The sequence below is a fragment of the Mugil cephalus genome, chromosome 4 (assembly GCF_022458985.1).
Source record: "Mugil cephalus isolate CIBA_MC_2020 chromosome 4, CIBA_Mcephalus_1.1, whole genome shotgun sequence".
NCBI lineage: Eukaryota > Metazoa > Chordata > Actinopteri > Mugiliformes > Mugilidae > Mugil > Mugil cephalus.
In genome coordinates, this window is record NC_061773.1 from 5094962 (window position 1) to 5115390 (window position 20429).

Consider the following 20429-nt stretch of genomic DNA (forward strand, 5'->3'; position numbering starts at 1 on the left):
GACCAGACCAGGCACCCCACCCCATAGCAATGACACTCTTTGATGGCAGCAGCCATCCCCAGCAGGATGCAGCCTGACACAGTCACACACAAAAGTGGTTTAGGAACAACTGAAAATACATGAAGAACAGCACAAGGCGTTGACCTGGCCTCCAGATTCACTAGATCCCAAACTGATCCAAGTATCCACACAGGCCCCTCTCCTTAACTCATCAGACCCAAAGCCTATCGATACAACCGATTTCCTTTCTGATCTGATACTGATTAAAATTCAGGCTGGTATCGGCGATACCGATACCTTGTGCAAATACACCTAATGTGTCTGGTTAAACACTACTTAAGGGTAGTGTATTTACAAATGATGAATTAAAAATACTTTATTCAGTGTCCAGTAGCTTGTACACAAAGTTACACAGACATCAGCATAACACACAAACAAAATCCACAGAATCGACAGGAGTTAAGTTCAGTCTGATGGCTGCACCATCAGACTGAACTTAACTACTATAATAATGGAAACTTGCCTCTTAATTCTGACACTGTGCTCTCCTCTTCTGTCCTTCTGTAGTTTATAGTTACTTTACACTTTGTTTGAGACACATTTGAGAAATCGATTTTCTGGTAACTGGTATCAGTATCGATATTTCAGTATCGATCTGCACATCCATCCATTCTCTGATGAGTCACAATTGTTTTGGAGTTCATAGTGTTGCTCCTGATCGTTGTATATCATATCATAGGAATATGTCATGTAACATGCATCAGTGTTATCTAGTACTCTTATTTGTATCATGATTAGATGTATATGTAAGATTTAGACAGATGTTTGTATCATCTTGTTCCCTCTTCTCTTCTCTTCTCTTCTCTTCTCTTCTCTTCTCTTCTCTTCTCTTCTCTTCTCTTCTCTTCTCTTCTCTTCTCTTCTCTTCTCTTCTCTTCTCTTCTCTCATGTTTTTTCTCTCTCTACTCATCTGGCCTCAAGCAGACGTCCCTCTCATAAGAGCTCAACATTCTGCTCAACATTTCTTCCTCTGAAAAATTATCTTGAGACAATGTGGATTCTTCTTCATATTGTATAAATAAACGTAATTCTGGGTGGAGTTTGCATTTTGAGGTGTGAGACCTGTGGTTTGTCTCTGGGTACTCCGATTTCTTCCAGCAACCCCCACAACCCTATTGAGGATAAGCGGTAGTAGAAGATGAGATGATTGTTGTGCTGCCGTGTGAGGACATTTACAGAAGTGTGTGCTTCTGTGGCCTGTTGAATGCTATTATCTCTTTCTCATGCTTACTGTGGTTTCCTGCCATTAAGTATATAACGTGTCAGTGACTTGTACGCTGATACCAGAAAACTTCCTGGAGGAGTAGTATTCAGCTTCATCATGACTGGACACCTTCTGTTTATTGTCCTTATCTGTAAGTTAAACGTCTCATCATTAACATTGGCGCTTACACAACGATACAGGAACACCATTACTTACGATTGTAAGGTTAATACGTTATATGTCTCACTAAGTATTTTTATCTGCAGCGTATATTAACAGTTTTACATTAGTTGCATCTTAGCTGCAGGTTAAATATTCTTATGCTGTGGTGAGGTTTCTCATGAGTGACTAGTGCATCTATTTCACTTGTTTAAAAATCTTTCTCTGACAGATTCTTTTCATCAGATTGAAGGTCAGTCCCTGAGATTATCTTTTTTTTTTAATGATCAGTCGTACAGTATCCGTACATATTTCATCCACATATGTTGACCTCTGTCTTTTCAGCTCTGCCTCCTCCTAAACTGACAGTGACTAGATCAGTGATCACAGAGACAGACTCAGTCACACTGAGGTGTGAGCCTCCATCATCTGTTCCTGTGTCTCAGTGTCATTTCTACACTTTAATTGCATCAAAAGGAATTATTAAAGACTTCCCCTGTGTGAAGACACTGACAGGAATTGAGCTTCTGGACATAGTAAACAGCCTACCACTTGCTGTGGTTAAAGTCAGCTGTTTTTATGAAGTCCAAACTGAAAGGTCTCCATACAGTGAATTCTCCACCATCACCATACAGAGTGAGTGACTTTAATATGTTGTTATATCTTTAGAGTCAGCACAAATCAGTTAAATTTAAGTTGAATTTTAGTTCAGTTAATGTTGGATGTATTGTAGTTTAAACCTGTCTAAATAATATTTGTGAATAAATGTCTGAATTGATGTTTTTTTTTTTTTTAATGGCTGAATATGATGTTTTTTTTTTATAGCAGAATATGTGTGCGTGTGTTTGTACTTGCACAGCTATCCTTCTGATAACCAGTTGAAGTTCAGCAGATTGAGGACATTTGTGTAAAGTGAGGACATTTTGACCTGTCCTCACTTTTTGGCTGTTTTGAAGGCTAAAACTCAGTTTTAGGGTAAAGGTTACAATTAGGTTAGGGTTAGACATTTAGTTGAGATGGTTAGGGTTTGGGTGAGCGAGGGAATGCATTATGCCAATGAGTGTCCTCACAAAGATGGTCATACAAGGATGTGTGTGTGTGTGTGTGTGTGTGTGTGTGTGTGCACCCGTGCATATATGTGTTTTTTTCAAAAGTGGCAGTGAGTCGTTCACATGAATATTAAAGTTGCACTGATTTTGGATGATATCTGATGCATATTGTGTTTATCCACCAGATTCGACTGCTTCTATGCCACATAACACTGTGAGCTCCACCACCTCAGCTTCCCAGTCAACAATGAACCCAGCATCAGGTGACGCACTTGCTAAATTTGACTAATGATTCACATACATTATTATACAAAACGTTTGTGTCATTTATTACTGAGATGGCTTTTAATGTTCCTGATTTAGTTCTGAACGTTGCCACAATTTTTCCACTTAATGCATGGTGTTAATATGAAACTTTGCCCGGACAAGCCCACTGATACAGAGGGCAAAATAAGTATTGAACGCAATTTTTCATAGTAAACACATTTCTAAAGGTACTATTGACATGAAATTTCTATCAGGTGTCGGTAACAACCCAAGTAATCCATACATAGATAGAAACCAAAATAAATAAGTTCAGAACTGTGTAGTTCTGAAGTTATGTGTAATAATGTCAAATAACAGAAGGAAAAAGTATTAAACACACGCAAAAAGGGAGGTGGAAAAAGGCATGGAAAGCCACGTCACCAGCTGAAATCTATCAGTGATCAGAAAGCCATCCTGCCCCTTGTCAGTGCAAATGAATATCAGCTGGTTCAGTCCAGACTGATGGCCTGTAAAAGGTGTGTCATTACCAAGGTGTCACACAAGGAGCATCTCATGATGGGTAAAAGCAAAGAACTCTCTGAAGACCTTCACAACCTTATTGTTGCAAAACATTCTGATGGTGTTGGTTACAGAAGGATTTCTAAACGTCTCAACGTTCCAGTGAGCACCTTTGAGGTCATAATCCAGAAGTGGAAAGAACATCATTCCACCATAAACCGGCCACGACCAGGTGCTCTTTGCAAGATTTCTGACAGAGGAGTGAAAAGAATTATCAGTAGAGTTGTTCAAGAGCCAAGGACCACTTGTGGAGAGCTTCAGAAAGACCTGGAATTAGCAGATACAATCAATGTTTCAAAGAAAACAATAAGCAATGCACTCAACAGCCATGGCCTGTATGCAGGCTCACCACGCAAGACTCCACTTCTGAAGAAAAAGCATGTTAAAGCTTGTTTAAAGTTTGCTGCACAACATTTGGACAAGCCTGTAAAATACTGGGAGAACATAGTCTGGTCAGATGAGAGCAAAATTTAATTCTTTGGATGCCATAACACACACCATGTTTGGAGGACAAAATGCACTGCACATCACCCCAAAAACACCATACTGACAGTGAAGTTTGGAGGCAGGAACATCATGGTGTGGGACTGTTTGTCTGCATATGGTACTGGCAAACTTCATATAACTGAAGGGAAAATGAAAGGAAAAATGTACTGAGACATTCTTGAGAAAAATCTGCTGCCATCTACCAGAATGAAGATGAAATGAGGATGGACATTTCAGAAAGATAATGATCCCAAACACAGAGCTAAGGAAACTCTCAACTGGCTTCAGAGAAAGAAAATAAAGCTGCTAGAACGGCCCAGCCAATCACCTGACTTGAATCCAATGGAAAATCTATGGAACGAACCAAAAATCAGAGTTTCCTTAAGAAATGTGTTTACTATGAAAAATTGTGATGTGTTCAATACTTATTTTACCCGCTGTATGTATGTCATGTTCACAAATCCCTTTGGATTTTATTTTTTACCTAAACTATATTGTTTTCCTTTCTCATTCATGTCCTGTGCTCTAGTATTAGTAATACTGAAGATTTAAATGTCATCAGCTTGTGTGAACATTTTGTTGCTCTGTTGTTCAATCGCATCAAACAGATACAAGAAGAAGTGTCATGGTTGTGATCATGACTGCTTGTGGAGTAACTTTGGTGTTGTGTTACTGGGAATTGGACTTGTGTGGAATCAACAGAGAGAAGGTGGGAACAATGCTTTTTCTTTTTTTTTTTTTTTTTATTAATTAAACCTGAACACATATATTAAGTCTGTAGATTACTTTTTTGGCAAAAAATTCAGAATTTCACACATACTCACACACACATCGTTGCGCATACATCTACGTGACGGGTGTGTGACGGGTGAACTACTCCTCAAATACGTGATATGAAAACCACACGTGACTGTTAGAGTGTACAGGCACACACTGTATGGTGTTTGTGGAAATCAAATAGCAAGGGGTCATTCGTGCTGTGCCACATGTTAACGCAGTGGACACTCGTCTCAATGGACAAATAATCATTTATTTTATAATGAAGAATTTTGAGTTTAACAGCAGGTCCGCTTCACAATTCAAGCAGTCCATGTATTACCAAAAGAGACAATGTGACAGTTTAGGCTATTTCAAGTCTACACGTTCACACGTAAGGCATCTGAAGCGTCGGCTTTAGTACAATAGTGACACACGCGTTAACGCCTATAGCTGTGCACGCCTATAACAGGATGTTGAGGTATATCAAGGACTGTAACATTGCTCAGGCTGTACTGATGAAGAGGCTGTGTGCATTTACGCACGAGGTACACTGGATCATCAGGACCTGGCAGTTGTTCATTTTCTATGTTCTGCAGCATATCTACACAGATCCGCTGTTACACATAGTCGCAGGTTCATACGGGATTGTTTATGAGAAACCATAACTTATAGATGAACCCCAAGCCCCATCAGAGCTACCAGGATAGGTTTGGGCGGTAATACGGTAATAAGGTAATGGCGGTGTCTTTCAAAATCAGTTTTAATACCGCCATTACCGTCATTATAAAAAATTGCAATGCACTTATATAGGAGAACTATTCCGCATTAGTTTGGAGTCACTAGGTCACATGACTTGGTAGGTATTGAAAAAAGACACCGTTCCATGTTTTGAATATCTGTTGAATATCCGAATATCCAATATCAAATCAACTTCACCTTGGTAGGACACCGTCGCAGCTGAAATAACAGCCTACTGTTTGGATCCTGTTATACAAGCAGACGACAGGCATTTTCTCCTGATGTCACGAGTGGCCAGAAAGTACCTGTGCTCTGCGTCTGCCGTCTGAACGGGTTTTCAGCACCGCAGGAAAAGTTCTAAGTCCACAACGTTCCCTGTTAAGGCCAGAAAAAGTAAACATGCTGTTTTTTCTGGCTAGAAAACTTGAGTAAACCTGTTGCCACTAGCCACCCAGCTCTTTTTTTGGTTGTTAAAACCAATAAACAGACCGTTTTTTGTACATTGAGACGAGCATGCACACAGGCGTCCACTGCGTTTGCATATGGCATGAGACTTATCACCCGTCACCCTTTCATTTTTGGTGTACACGTGCCTGTACACACGCGTATGTTTCGGTCTTTATGCAGGCATAGGCGACGCGGTTAAGGTGTTTTAGTAAAGTTCGCCGGCACAAAAATGGCACAACGATGTTTGTAACTGGGACGACTCCATCTAAGTATCTCAAGTCAAAGTGTACATGTGCACTCTGACTATGTGCAGCTGCAAAAGGAAACCAACAGCTCACCCACGACCAGGGTCAAAATTAAACGCAGACCCTTTAGTGAGAAACCACCTCTACACTGATGTAGCAAGTCTCACATGTTTCCCCTGAAAGCAAGAGCTGCTATAATCGGCTGTTTTCAACAGATGCATGAGAAGCGGCTTAGGTATCTGACATTATTAGATTCTACATGTTTGATTTAGTCAGATGTACAGTGGTAGAAAAAAAGTTTTTGGACACCCATACATTTGTGAAATATTACATTAAGAATCACTCTTAGAACAGACATTAAAAACTTAAAACTGACTGATTCTGTAAAATACTGTGTTTTGTGTCGATTTAAAACCAGTACATTTGAAAGTTCTTCAGAGACCAAAATGACTAAAACAAGAAACCTAACGCAGGAAACACGTCTGTAGATACAGATTGTCAGACAGGAAGAGTACAGCCAGAAAGTACAGATACAGGGACAGTCAGGAACTGGAAGAAGGTTTCCATCTTTATCTTCCTCCTTCTATTATCTCTGGCATGTACAGTACCTAATGTCAAACATGGTGGAGGCAGTATCATGGTCGCATGCTCCCTTCTGCACATGCTGTGTTCCATCGAGGTCCAAACTGGATGTTTCAACAAGATAATGCCCCTTGCTACACATCCAGGGCAAGTAGAACTTGACTGCAGGAGGAGCACAGTATCTAGGTCTTAGAGTGGCCAGGTCAGTCCCCATGAGCCCCATGAGACCTACATTACTCTGTTGAAACTCTGTGGTGGATTATCAAAAGGTCTGTTTCAAAGTGCAAACCAACGTATTTAGAAGAATAAAAAGTAACAACAACAGTGTGAAAGGTTTATGAGGAACATGGCAGCCAAGATTAGAGCTGTGTGAAGAGGTACTAAATATTAATTTGGTGACATGATGGTTTATTTATTTTTTGTTCAGTTTTGAACACAATCTCTGTTATTCGTTGATATGAACGATGTTGAGAACTGACATTTTGAAACTGTTAAGAATTTCATTTTTCTCAGTTTTTCTTGTAAACAACGAACAAGATAAATATAATTTGTTTGTGTCTGTCTAATGCAGTAACATCTTTTGAAACTATTTTTTTTCCACAAATATTTCATCATAATATTTGAGACTGTGTGAAATTTTAAGGGTGTCCAAAAACTTTTGCAACCACTGAATAGGAACCGATGTTAACTGAAATTTAATTGTGTATTGCAATTTAATTGTTCTACGGAAATGATTCTGTGTTTTATGGTGCATTAATGAAGTTTTCTAAATATATTTGTTTTCATTTTATTTTAGAGAAATGTGCTTCCAAGGGGTAAGGCTTTTTATACTTTAAATACATGAGTGCAACTTCTTTTTGAATACTGCTCTGTTTTGCATTGATTGTTTCACTTCGACAAAACCAACCATTGTTATGTTATGACTGTCTCAAATGAAAGAAAGTTTCTTAGTTTCCTTGTTGTACTCTATCTCAGGGTGGTTTGGCTGTCATTTATAACACTTGAGGAGGCTTGTGCAGCTTCTGCATTCTCTCATTTTTCTCATTGTCTTCCTATGATACTGTCCAATATACATTTGTTTCCAATATAATGGATGACAAAATCCAAATCCATTCACTCTTGAGCAACACTTTAACAGCAGCACTCTGACCGTGTCATTGGCCATGCTTGACTGGTAACTGTTGTCACTCATATTGTGAACATGACATAAGATATCAGCTTATGCTGAGGATGTTTGTGGAGAATAATGTGGCCATGAACTGTGCTTCTAAAAGACATAAACAATTATATATAATAAACTATTATTCTTTTTTTTCCCTTCAGAGCAAAAGTTAGCATCGTAGGTAAATCAAGACATGTTACTCATCTGCATTCACTCCAATCATTCTAATCATGCCAATACATCATGTTATTTATGCACAGTGTATTTTATTTATATGTGATTATTAAAGATGTTGTTTATCTTTTAGATGAATGGAAATCTTTGGTAAGTATCACAAAAAATTGTGATGATGGTGGCAGATTTACCTTCATACAATAACTATTCTGTCTGTAGATAAGACTGTCCTCACTCTCCTTTCCATCTAACATCTTATTAAATCATTTGCAGGCTGATTATGATGAAACCTACAGTACTGTCAACTATGAGTGAAAAAATGGTGAGTTACTTCATTCTCTGGATGTAACAGTCAGGTAGATTATTCACTTGGTGGTGAAACGTCTGCTGAAATTGAAAGTGGCTTATAGTTAAACGGAAACACATAACATGTCATTACAGCTCCAAATCAATGAAATGTCCATTTATTTCTCTGTGTTTCTTTTCTGTAGAGTGACAGCAGCGGTACCTCAGACCCTCGGGCCATTGGACCAGCTCCAGATTGATTGACCACTCTGCAAATCATTATTTTTCTTGCATGCTTGTTTATATTAAAGTTACTTGGTGTTTGCATTAGTATCCCATAGGGAAGTTCTTATAACAGTGTAACAGCTTTATTTAACTGCAGTCTCAGTCAATGGCTCCTTTGCATAGACAATATTTTTACAGCACAGTTTAAATAATTCGGATCAGAAATTTTAACTCAAGTGTTTACATGGATGCTAAATAAAATAATTTGATGAAATATAATGTACATTTTTTAATTTACCTGGAAACAATCAGAGAATATGTGCCAAGTGGTCCTGGTTGCTATGTCCAATGTGTAATCTGCCATAGACATGTATTTTTTGGTTAATGATCAAACATCAGACACCATCAGACTCAGCTGATAAGATAATAAACATGCTAAACATAAACCTGCTTAACGTCATTGTGTTTGTATCATCACTGTAGGCATTTAAACCAGCCCTGGAGTAACACACGTATTAAAAGTTGCAAAATAAATCTGAGTTAGTAAATCATTTGCCTATGTCTGTAAAGGTTCTCAGTCATTCAGATCATGGTAATCCAAAAAAGCGCTGAATAAGGTCAGCTGGACTTGTAGAATTTCTTGAAGACGTTTCGCCACGCATCTGAGTAGCTTCTTTAGTTCTGATAAACTAGTGGGAAATTGAGGTTTAAATAGGAATAAACTCTGTGGGTACCACCCACCCGAAACTTGCATGACCAGAAACTGGAGTCAGTAATTTCCATAATGGCTGGTACTTACCTGTCCTTGAATGGGGGGAACTGTGTGCCTAGGCTAATTTATCCTATGAATAGAGCTCTAACAAGCCTGGAGGCTCAAGGTGTGAATGTTGTTGAAACTTCTTGGGGACAGAAGTCAAAACTGAATTATAAATAGTTGGTAAATTAAATCTCATCCACCTGCTCTGTTTAGAGAAGGTTTTTCCACTTTGACATAGATGGCTTCCTTTACTCCTCTCTCAAACCATCTGTCCTCTCTCGCCAGGACTTTGACGTTGGTATCCTCAAAGGAGTGTCCTTTGTCCTTCAGGTGGAGGTGGACTGCTGAGTCGTTTCCTGATGAGCTGGCTCTCCTGTGTTGGGCCATGCGTTTGTGGATGGGTTGTTTTGTTTCCCCAATGTACAAGTCTGTACATTTCTCACTACACTGAACAGTATACACTACATTACTCTGTTTAGAGATTTAATTTACCAACTATTTATAATTCAGTTTTGACTTCTGTCCCCAAGAAGTTTCAACAACATTCACACTTTATGCCTCCAGGCTCCCATTGACAATAGCCTCGTTAGAGCTCTATTCATAGGGTAAGTAGCCTAGGCACCCTCCCACCCCATTCAAGGACAGGTAAGTACCAGCCATTATGGGAATTAGTGACCCCAGTTTCTGGTCAAGCAAGTTTCAGGTGGGTGTTACTCACAGAGTTTATTCCTATTTAAACTTCAATTTCCCCCTAGTTTATCAGAACTGAAGAAGCTATTCGGATGAGTGGCAAAACGTCTTCTATGAAAAATAACAAAACTAAATGGATATAACACGACAATAAGACATGGAACTTATTGCACTTTGTCTTAAAAGATGTCCAGTTTATTAAATGTAAACACTTTCATAATGTTATTTGCACTAAAGCAAAGGTACTCATTTGGAGCTGTCATTATTTATAGGGTAATACAATATTATGTTACTGGTCCAGCCCCCTTCAGATCAAATTAAAATTTTTTATGTGAAATAAAAGGAGTTTGACCCCCCTGCTGTACCAGTTGATTTTCCTGTAGCTTCGTTTGGCTCAGCAACCAGTTTGATGTGAAACCACACTGTAAAAAAAAAAAAAAAAAAAAAAAGTAAAAAAAATGAAATTTCTGGCAGCAGGGGCGCCATAAAAATACCGTAAAATAACGGAAAATTACTTTGTCGTTAAAATACAGTTATTTTCCATAATTTTTTTAAACAATTAAATCACCTAGAAATTGGTAAATAAATGTTGTATTACGAACAATAATGCTTAAATTTACAGAAATGTGCTGTTATTAATCGGTTTTAATGACATTATTTTATGGGAAGAGATTGTATAATAATTTATATTTGATGTAAAACAACAGTATATGACACAAAATAATGTGATTAATCTTTCAAAACACGTCAAAAAACTGTTGCAAAACTAGATATTAATGGCATTATTTTATTTAAAAAGGCTGTAGGCTATATTAGATTAGATGTAATATAACAGTATACAACAACAATTTGATCTTTTCAAAACATGAGAAAAAATGAGACCAAGCTGAACAAGAACAGCTACAATTTCTACAATTTTTATTCAACTGTAGCAGGTAACCATTATTACAGCAATATTCCAAAATCTATTCAATTAAAATGACTGGTTCTGAAACAAAAACAAAACCAAAACAAAATTCAACTGAACTGGTAATGAAAGAAAAAGGTTTAAAAAAAATAAAAATAAAAAAAAAATAGTTACCAATTTACATACAAGTCACCATACATCCACAACACTGATTAGAAACTTGGTGAAACGTCACTGGAAATGAATCCATATTCTATACCAGGGGTCGGCAACCCTCAGCACTCAAAGAGCGATTTGGAAAGAAAACACTGGGAGCCACAAAACCCCTTGACATCTAAAATGAAGGTAACACTGCATATATCGTTTTCACCTCTATGCTAGGCCCATAGTGTGTTGCATTTATGAAATGAAACAACTGCTACAGAGAAAACGAAATTGCATTATGCATACATAACGGGGATTTATCCATGGTTGGCTTACCTGGGGTCGAATAAATTTGCGGGCTGGACCTGCCGGCGGGTGTTGCACGTCGGCAGTTGTGGCGTATATTTTGTGCACAAAAAATTAAATACATTTTATTTTAATGTTAAAAGATCACCATCAATTCAAATTTAGAATTATATGCACTAATGCACCAAAATAAAAATACATTTGAATTAAATACTCAACAGCAACTAGTAAATGAGCTGCAATACACTGTGGGAGTTCAGTGTTTTTTGGTTGATGTTACAACCATGGTGTGGTGTAGCATTCAGTGTCATTCAGTTGTTGTGTAACTCTTGCTTGTTCACTGATGAGTGACTAGTTGCCGCTATTCTGAGGCAGTTAGTTAGCGTGAAAAAGTGAACGGCTTTGATCAGCATCCTTGCTCCGCACCACTCGCTGCTAAGAGCTGCAACAGAGGAACGAAAGGGCCGGATGCGGCTCCGGAGCCGCGGGTTGCCGACCCCTGCTCTATACAGTTGACGAGGTGTGGTGTCCATACTTGAACTACTTGTTGATCGTAGTGAAGTTGCAGTTTCTGAGCTGTAACCACCTGAAGAGAAGACAGAAAACATTAGCGGTTATTAAATAATAACAGCCAATAACAGTTAAAGAGGCAGGACCAGAATAAAGGTGCAAGAAGATACAGCCTTTTCCAACACCACAGCAGTCACACGAGTCCCACTATAGATGACACCATTGCTTTGGGACAGACAAGCTTGCAAGATCTCAACATAACACACTACAAAGAAAATACACACCAGACTGACTACACATGGGAACTAAATGAACAACATATTGTTGTTGCGGGAACTATTGTTACTGCTGGATACAAAAGTCATTTTTTTCTGTACATTGTGATAAAGTATCCTGTGTTCATCCCATAATCCCATAATCCCATCCCATCATTAGTTATGTGTCATTTGCTACCGAATCAGAATCTAGAGAAGATCGACCCAACTGATGATACTGATTTCTAAGCACACTGTCAATTCACTGCTGCTGATTGTACTATATTACACTAAGTTACAGGTAGATTATGTTATTTTTCAGCCCATCTAACCCAAAAGAGTAATTGTGTGCAACAGATGCATGTACTCACCAGAGAGGGGCATCTCATCAGACTGTGTTACTGGACTTGTACTGGTACTGGCTCTGCTCAACTGTTGGTTGCTCTGGCTGCTTGGAGGACTGTCCAAGACATGTTGTTGGCCTTATTAAAGGACAGATAGTAGTAATATTTAAACACAGACATCACATAGCTCAATGTGGGTATATTATTAGCTTACATAATTCTATCCTCAGTAGCCATTGATATATTTTAAACTGTTCCTTTCTCAATATAATGCAGTACACCACCACTAAGACCCACTAAGAAATCAATGATGAACAAGGTGTAGTGTATAGTCATCAACTTTTTCAAAACATCAACAAAAATATAGAGAAGATTCTTTGAAGTATAATTCATAGTAGAACTGCTGTATTGGACTGCATTGATTAGTACAGGTGGACTTAATAAGTAGATTTTAACTATGCACATTTCTTTAATGTGAAAGTTTATTCTGTACAAGCTGAAACACATACTTGTCTTTTTGAGCAGTGACAGACGTCTCCTGGCTTCAACTGGTCTGAGGACAGAAAGGAGGTCACTCTTCTGCAGGTAGCTCAGGTCCTCAACTCCTAAACATTGCAGATGCTCCAGCAAAGGCTCAGGGTCTCTCAGTTTAGGCACTGATTTGATGAAAGACAGAAGCGGACTCTCTGCATCCATGACTAGGAGGACTAGAAGGGATGAAAAACACTGTTACTGTCAGATTTAATCTTTCAAACTCCAGATGACTCTGAGTCAACAATGCTATGCTTAAGTGGAATTACTCTTGTCCCACAAAGCTTGTACACATGCAAATGGTAATAATCTAGTTTCTGCTCAGGCTTCCAACATTTCATGCTTGTTTCACTTCAGACAATGCAAATGCTGGCACATAGGACACATCATGAGGTGTAACAATAAAGTATACATGCTGGTCCTGCATCACAAGCATGAGCTCAATCTGTCTGAATTCAAGTGCCTCAACTTGGTTTAAACACAGAAAGACCCTTTTTGTACAGAGTGCCTTTCCACTAGATCTTGGTAGCTGCTCAACATTGGGTTCTTTGACTAAGGTTTCTCCTACTGTGGAGCGCACTGCTTCACTGTGTTATGCCATGAAATCAACTCTCACCACTTATCTGCAGAGAGAAAGAAAAAAAATGATGAATCATGAAATTTGCCAAAATCAAAATAAATGCTATTGGTTGTGAAAAAGTCGACCTAAACTGTGTTAGCAGATCTCCCCTCAATAAACTATAAGATGATCATTAGCTTATCCTTTACATATTTTTCAGTATTGTTTTGAATTTCATGTTGACCACTGACTAGTGTTGCACCAAAATTAAAATTTGAAATCTTGAAAAAGGCAGAGTAGGTGGCTCTTCCTATATTTGTGAGAGGCAAGAGGAAGATGAAAATACTAGTTTTAAGAAAGAGTAACTGACTTTGACATTTTGACACGTTCCATAAAATCCAACTTCCTATCCTAGCCAGAAATCATGCCATTTCAAGATACGCAGTAAAAGTTATGGCCAAAAAAATAGTGAAAATGTAGAAGAGGGTTAATAATCGATTATTGTTCATTGTTGCAGCTCTAAACAAATGTTGTTCCTCTTTCTCTCCGCCTGTGTCAGTCAGTTCACAAAAGTAAACGTAATGACTCACTGTTAAGTGCTAAGCTAACGTTAGCGTAAATAAAATAAAAAGTGGTTGGTCTGGCTGACTACTAACACTCATAGATATATATATCTATGACTAACACTGGCAGACGCCACGTGAAGACGCCGCCGTCGCCGCCGGCCATGCTTTTGTCATCTTAGTTAGCTAACATTTCAATTGATGACATGCTAGCGGATTGGTTTTGTCGACTGAGTAAAGTCAGAGGCATGGTGGTAAATAAAGCTAATACTACTAAGTTTCAGTTTGACACTTGCCTTCTGCCTTCGTCCTTCCTCCAGCCTCGACATTAGCTGCTGTTTACTCCAAGTTTCTGTGACCAAACGGGAACCGCCGCGTGGTGGTTGTTGACCTTGTTAAGCGTAACGTCAAAGACGGATGTTCAGTGTCCCAACAGCCAATGGCATGTCTTCGTCTTCTTCTTCTTCTTCTTCTTCTTCTTCTTCTTCTTCTCCAACCGTTTCTGTCGACCAATCCAAACGGGACTCGCGCTTTTCAAAGCACGCACTCTAATGACATGTCGCGTTCACGTTTTTGTCTTTTGTGTTTGTGCATGGAGACGTTGCAGCAGTAAAATGTCTCCTGATTATACGTGTTTTGTTCAGACATGCTGTGAAATAATTCAAGACGTTGTGATTTACATTGGATTGTATATATATATACACACAATAGCCTACAGCAGGCATGTCAAACTCAGTTTGGCTCTGGGGCCGGATTCAGACTTTCTGTTCTCAGGGGGGCCGGATCAGTAAAAGAATGTCAACTCCAAATATTTAGCTTTGTTTTTCAGTACTATGCTTTATCATTCAGCCTACATTTGTAGCCTTCCCTACATATTATAATCACGGATGACAAGGGATCTTTTCTAAGCGCAATACATTTATTCAAAAACAATGAGGAAAAAATGATTTTTCATGTTTGGCCGTGAATGTGTTCACAACTGGTTTATTTTAACAGTTGAGTGAATGCAGTTTTACACCTGAACCAACTCACCACACTAAACAAACTCAAGTGGGAGCTATAAAAAAAAATATTTTCGCCTTAATTGTCATACTGCTTTGAAATAAATAAAAAAAGAAATACAAAATAAAATAAAATAAATAAAAAAAAAGTTATAGCAGTGCATGGGCAATAAGATTAGACTACATCAGATCAAACTACTAGGCTGTGCCTACTGAGGCTGAGAATATACTGCACAATATTAATTGTCTTTAATATGACATACTTGTCTTTATGATGAGTGGCGCCGAATATTAAACTCTTTGAACACTGCAACTTGCTGATTACATACCAAGCACACTGGTTTTGCATTCACTTCTGTGAATAAATACTTCTCGGTCCATTTCTCCTGGAAAACTCTGCACTCCGTGTCCACTCTTCTTTTTTTTGACAGTGCCATTTTGGGAAGGGTGTGTTGACCGATAACTTGTTTAGTAGTGGTGAATGGTGAAGCAAGATTGCCGGTTTATTTTTACTTGGACACATCACGTTGCGAATGTTTATTTCCTGTGACTAACTCGTGTCAGTGCCGCATGCTTGACGTGAGCGCTTGTACACATTTACTGCCCTCTAGCGGCCGGAGGGAGCATTTGGTTTGTATTTATTTTAAAAAATCACAACTTTTAATAGAAATTAGCTAGAGACTCGCTTCTTTTTTTGACATACTCAGAAATTTATGCCGGGCCGGATTAAATGTCCCAACGGGCCGGGTCCGGCCCGCGGGCCGTATGTTTGACATGCCTGGCCTACAGTGTTAAATAGTTATTTTACTATTAATTTCTCAGTAATTTTAAATGTTTTTTTTTAAGTTTTGTTGAATTTTACAGTTTATTCCATTAAATAACAGACAAATATTTGTAAAATTACGACACATTTGTGAACATATTTTAACAATAAATCTCTTTTTCTAATTTTTATTTTTTTTGTAAAAGAACAGAAATATCATGTGCTCACACGAATTTTCACATTTACAGTGATCTCATGTTATTTTACATTTGATATGTAAAATTGCAGTCTTTTTCGTTGATTATCCAGAATGTTTCTGTATTTTTAAAATACAAAAATAATCTGTAAGAATAAACGTCCCTGCTGCTGGGACGATTAAATTAAGCTATATAGCATCAAATCAGCATCGAACCGATGGCCGAAATGAGTTTAAATTTGATGTAGAAAAGACGTGTACAGCGACCACATTTGGATTAGAACTAGCCCTTATACAGAGGTCCTGTGAACGTCAAAACTTGCCGTTCAGTAGATGACGGAAAAAAGGCGTTAAAATCTGCACCTTCGGGGGACCTAAATTAGACGTCTAAAAACGACTTGGAAAAGATGTTGTTTGGATGGCTCTTTGCGCAGTGGGAATACCCACCAAAAAAGGCGTTTCCAGCCTTTAAAATGAAAAAATGTAGCCTATGTGACTGTCTGGTTGTTAACTGTGTTTTATTGCTGTGAAATGAAAAGAAGAAATTGTTAAAGTGGAAAATAAATAAAAAGCAAAATGACAAACACTATTGTAAACTGTACATTTTAACATGTGAATGAAATATCAACTTAAATGCAATCAAAAATAAAAATAGGCCAAGTTTAAGTGTTCCTAAGTCTCTTAAAATAAAGGAGACTACGTGTGTGCATTTGTTTTCGTGTGGATTGGCTCAACATTAGCCGTTAGCGTGGAGAAACAGAAGTTATGAGAGCATATCCCTGGCTTCAGACGTGAGGAGGAGGCGAAGAACTCTCAGACAGAGTGATTCTAGTGAATCCCCCATCCCCCACCTCCACACACATACACACGTACACACAAACTGTCCCCTGGTGCTATCTGCCAGCTAGCTGCATCATTGGCCAAAGATTCACAAAGAGTCACGAGTCAGAGAATACATGCACAGACCACACGCTCACGGCTGAGCTCTGTTCAACTGAACTGAGAAAAGAACGAATCAGTTCATAAAGTGATTTGAGTTCGTTCTGAGGCTCAGATGAACTGGTCCCTGGCCAGCTTGCTACATTTTAATCATTTTCTTAATGTAAAAGAAAACAGAGGGATTTCTCATTAATTTTATCTGACAAGTGACCTGGTTTTACACCTGGCCTACATTAGCTTGTCTATATTAGTAATAAGGTCAAAGACCTACTGGGCTCTATTGTTTGTTGGATCTCAGAGACTCAACCACTTCCCTTTTACTGTGGTCTGAACTCACTTCCTATTTGTGCATTAAATGTTTACCCTCTTTTATTATTTGTCTCAATTATTTGAGTCTCTAAATACATAAAGTTACCCACTATGTCTCTATCCAGTATCTTCTTGTTGCCTGCATATTGAAATAATTGTCCACAGTGATAAAGATTATTAAACCTGAGCCCTGGAGGACCTCACTTAAATTGACTCTTGTCAGTTAAAGTATTGACAGGTGGAAACAGACACCTTGGTTCTAAATATCAAAATAATAATCACCACACATTAACAAATTTTACAAAAATACAAATTCTCCATTCATACCAAAAATAAAATCATAATAAAAAAAAAAAAATTAAAACACTCATCAAATGTTTTGTATTTTCAGTGAGATCGCCACTATGGCCTGTATGTATCAGTTTTTCCTTCCCTGTGGTAGAGTTGATCAAAATTTATTAGATAAAGATCTATTCAACATTTAATTTTTGTCACACCGTGGTGAGGGTGTCTTGTCTTGGGGTTGTTTTGTCCTGTCATTTCCTGTTTTATTTTGAAAAGTAACTCTCCTCTCGTTTCAGGTCACTTGCCCTTCCTCATGTGTCACCAGTCTGATTGTCTTCCCTGATTCCTGATTGTGTCCACCTGTCACCTATTTCCCTCCATGTGTTTAAGTAGTCTGTGTTCCCCTTGTCTCGAGCCAGAGTGTTATCGTACTCAACCTGTTCTCGTGCCTTGTTTCATGTCTTCAACCAAAGAAGTTTTCAAGTAAGCCTGTGAATCCTCTCGAAGAGAGAGTTTTTGTTTGTTAAGTCTTTTCTTAGTTTAGATCCATAGTCCTGAGGTTTTCCTCCATTCGGAGTGTTTTGTGTTTTTTTTGAGTTGTTTCTTTGATTTGAGTTTTCCTCCTTCTGGAGAGTTTTTTCATTTTCAGTAGTCAGATTAACGTCTAGGTTTTTTGTAGCCATTTTGTTTGTCCCTCTGTGAGGGATCTCTGAAGAATCCAAATAAAGCCTTTTGTCATCTCTGCATTCTGAGTCCTGCTTTGAGTCTCGGCCTGACAATTTTGTGTTAAAAGCGAGTTTAACAAACGTCTGCCTTTCTGTGGCTCATTCATGTGACTTCTGTGGCTTCTGATCTTGTGGTTTTCCTGAAAACAAATTCTCTTAATGCAGGTGGATGTCACAGTAGTCAGACTACAGAGTAGTGTAGTCCATCACATAGTTCAACTTCATCATGGCTGGGAACCTGCAGCTACTCATCCTCATGTGTGAGTTAAAACTTATTCTCAGCTTCTTTTCTTGTTAATGTTGCCTAATGTTTAATGTAGGATCCTCAGACATGTGATGACACTCATGTCACTGACTTGTGTTACTGACGTGTTGTCTTACACCACTATAACAAATTAGAGTTGCTGATGAATCTGTTTTGAATTTTTTAACATTTCCTCCACCAGGTTTCTTTTTTGAGCTCAAAGCACAAGGTCAGTCTCTGAGTTTAATGTTGTCTCTTTTCATTGGAAGAGCAGTTTAACAGTATTTTTTTAATTATATTTTGAAAAACTCGTCATGTCTCATCATGGATCATTAGTAAATGTAATTCATGTAACATTTACCTCTAACATTTCAGACCTTCCTCCTAATTTGATGGTGAATCAAACAGAGACTGAAGAAACAGACTCGGTCGTTCTCAACGGTCAGACTCCATCTGTTTCTGTGTCTCAGTGTTATTTCAAGTTTTTAAGAGACAAAGCAGCCAAGTCTTTCTCTTGTCTGAAGACACTGTCAGGAACTGAACTGCTGTCACTGGTACAACAACGTTCACCTGCTACAGTTGAAGTGACATGTTGTTACCTATGAGTGCATCAGTCTGAACACAGTAACATGTTGACCATCACCATACAAAGTGAGTACACTTGTAAATGTATCAACATGTTTCATTTCCCAGTTAGTCATTTATTCCATCCACCATGTTTTTACCTTTTTAGCTCCTCAGCCTAAACTGACAGTGACTCCACAGCTGATCACAGAGACAGAGTCGGTGGCATTGATCTGTGAGACTCCGTCATCAGTTTCTGTGTCTCAGTGTTTTTTGTTCTTTATGAGAACAAACACGTCCGGAGCTGTCTCTTGTCTGAAGCCACTGACAGGAACTGAGCTTCTGTCGATGTCACAGCAGAGTTCACCTGCTGAGGTTGAAGTAACATGTTATTATACAGTGGAGCGTAGAGGAGGACAACATCCATCTCCACACAGTAACAGAGCCTCCATCAGCATACTGAGTAAGTGGCCATGCTACCATGTTGAAAACCAGAAATAATGAAAAAAAAAATCCTTTTAAAAGGTCACAGTGATACATAGCTGGAGACTGTGATGTTTCATGAGGGCTTCAACCACTGCAGCAAATTTTCTGAATTGGGGTTACATAATCAAAATCAAGAATAACTTATTGTCATTATCTGTGTACATAATGAAATTTTGGATGCTAGCTCCTGGCTAACGTAGTGCAAATATAATAGAAAAAAATATAATAAATATATGGGGTGGGGAGCTGTGTCAGGAGGGAAGGTTGAACTGAGGTTTTCTTTCATTGCACTAGGTCAGACTGTCACTATGTCAAGTAGCAGTTTTGTTAAATATATTAAAACAGAGCTGAGTCAGCTTGGGGTGGGGAGCTGTGTCAGGAGGGAAGGTTGTTAGTGTGTGTGTGTGTGTGTGTGTGTGTGTGTGTGTGTTGTACAGCTATCTTTCTGAGAACCAATTTAAGTTTCATACCATCAGATTGAGGACATTTCGGTACATTTCTGGCAGCTGGGGCACCATTAAAAATACCGTAAAATAACAGACAATTACGTTCTCGTAAAAATACAGTTATTTTCGGTAATTAAAATACAGTTTGTACTTGTAATTTTAACAAGATTTTTGCCTTATTTCAGGTTGTTTTAGCATTTAATTAGAAACATTTTCATATTTTAAAACAATTAAATTATCTAGAATTATGGTAAATAAATGTTGCATTACGAAAAAGAAAGCTTAAATTTACAGAAATGTTCTGTTATTAGTTGGTTTTAATGACATTATTTTATCAAAAGAGATTGTATATTGCTTTATATTTGATGTAATATAACAGTATATGACACAAAATGATGTGATTCATCTTTCAAAACACGTCAAACTGTTGCAAAACTAGATATTTGGTTAGATTTGGTTAGAATTTACTGTGACACCCACTATGAAATCAGTGAAGAACAAGGTGT

At 38.2% G+C, this 20429-nt stretch overlaps 1 long non-coding RNA gene across 1 annotated transcript; it reads left to right on the top strand.

Annotated features, from left to right (window-relative positions):
• Nucleotides 1-59: 59 nt before the first annotated feature.
• Nucleotides 60-8827, top strand: LOC125006966. Its single transcript, XR_007112624.1, has 6 exons — nt 60-2059; nt 2658-2735; nt 4392-4492; nt 7351-8040; nt 8164-8212; nt 8382-8827. It is a non-coding gene; the product is annotated as an uncharacterized LOC125006966 (long non-coding RNA).
• The last annotated feature ends 11602 nt before the right edge of the window (nt 8828-20429 follow it).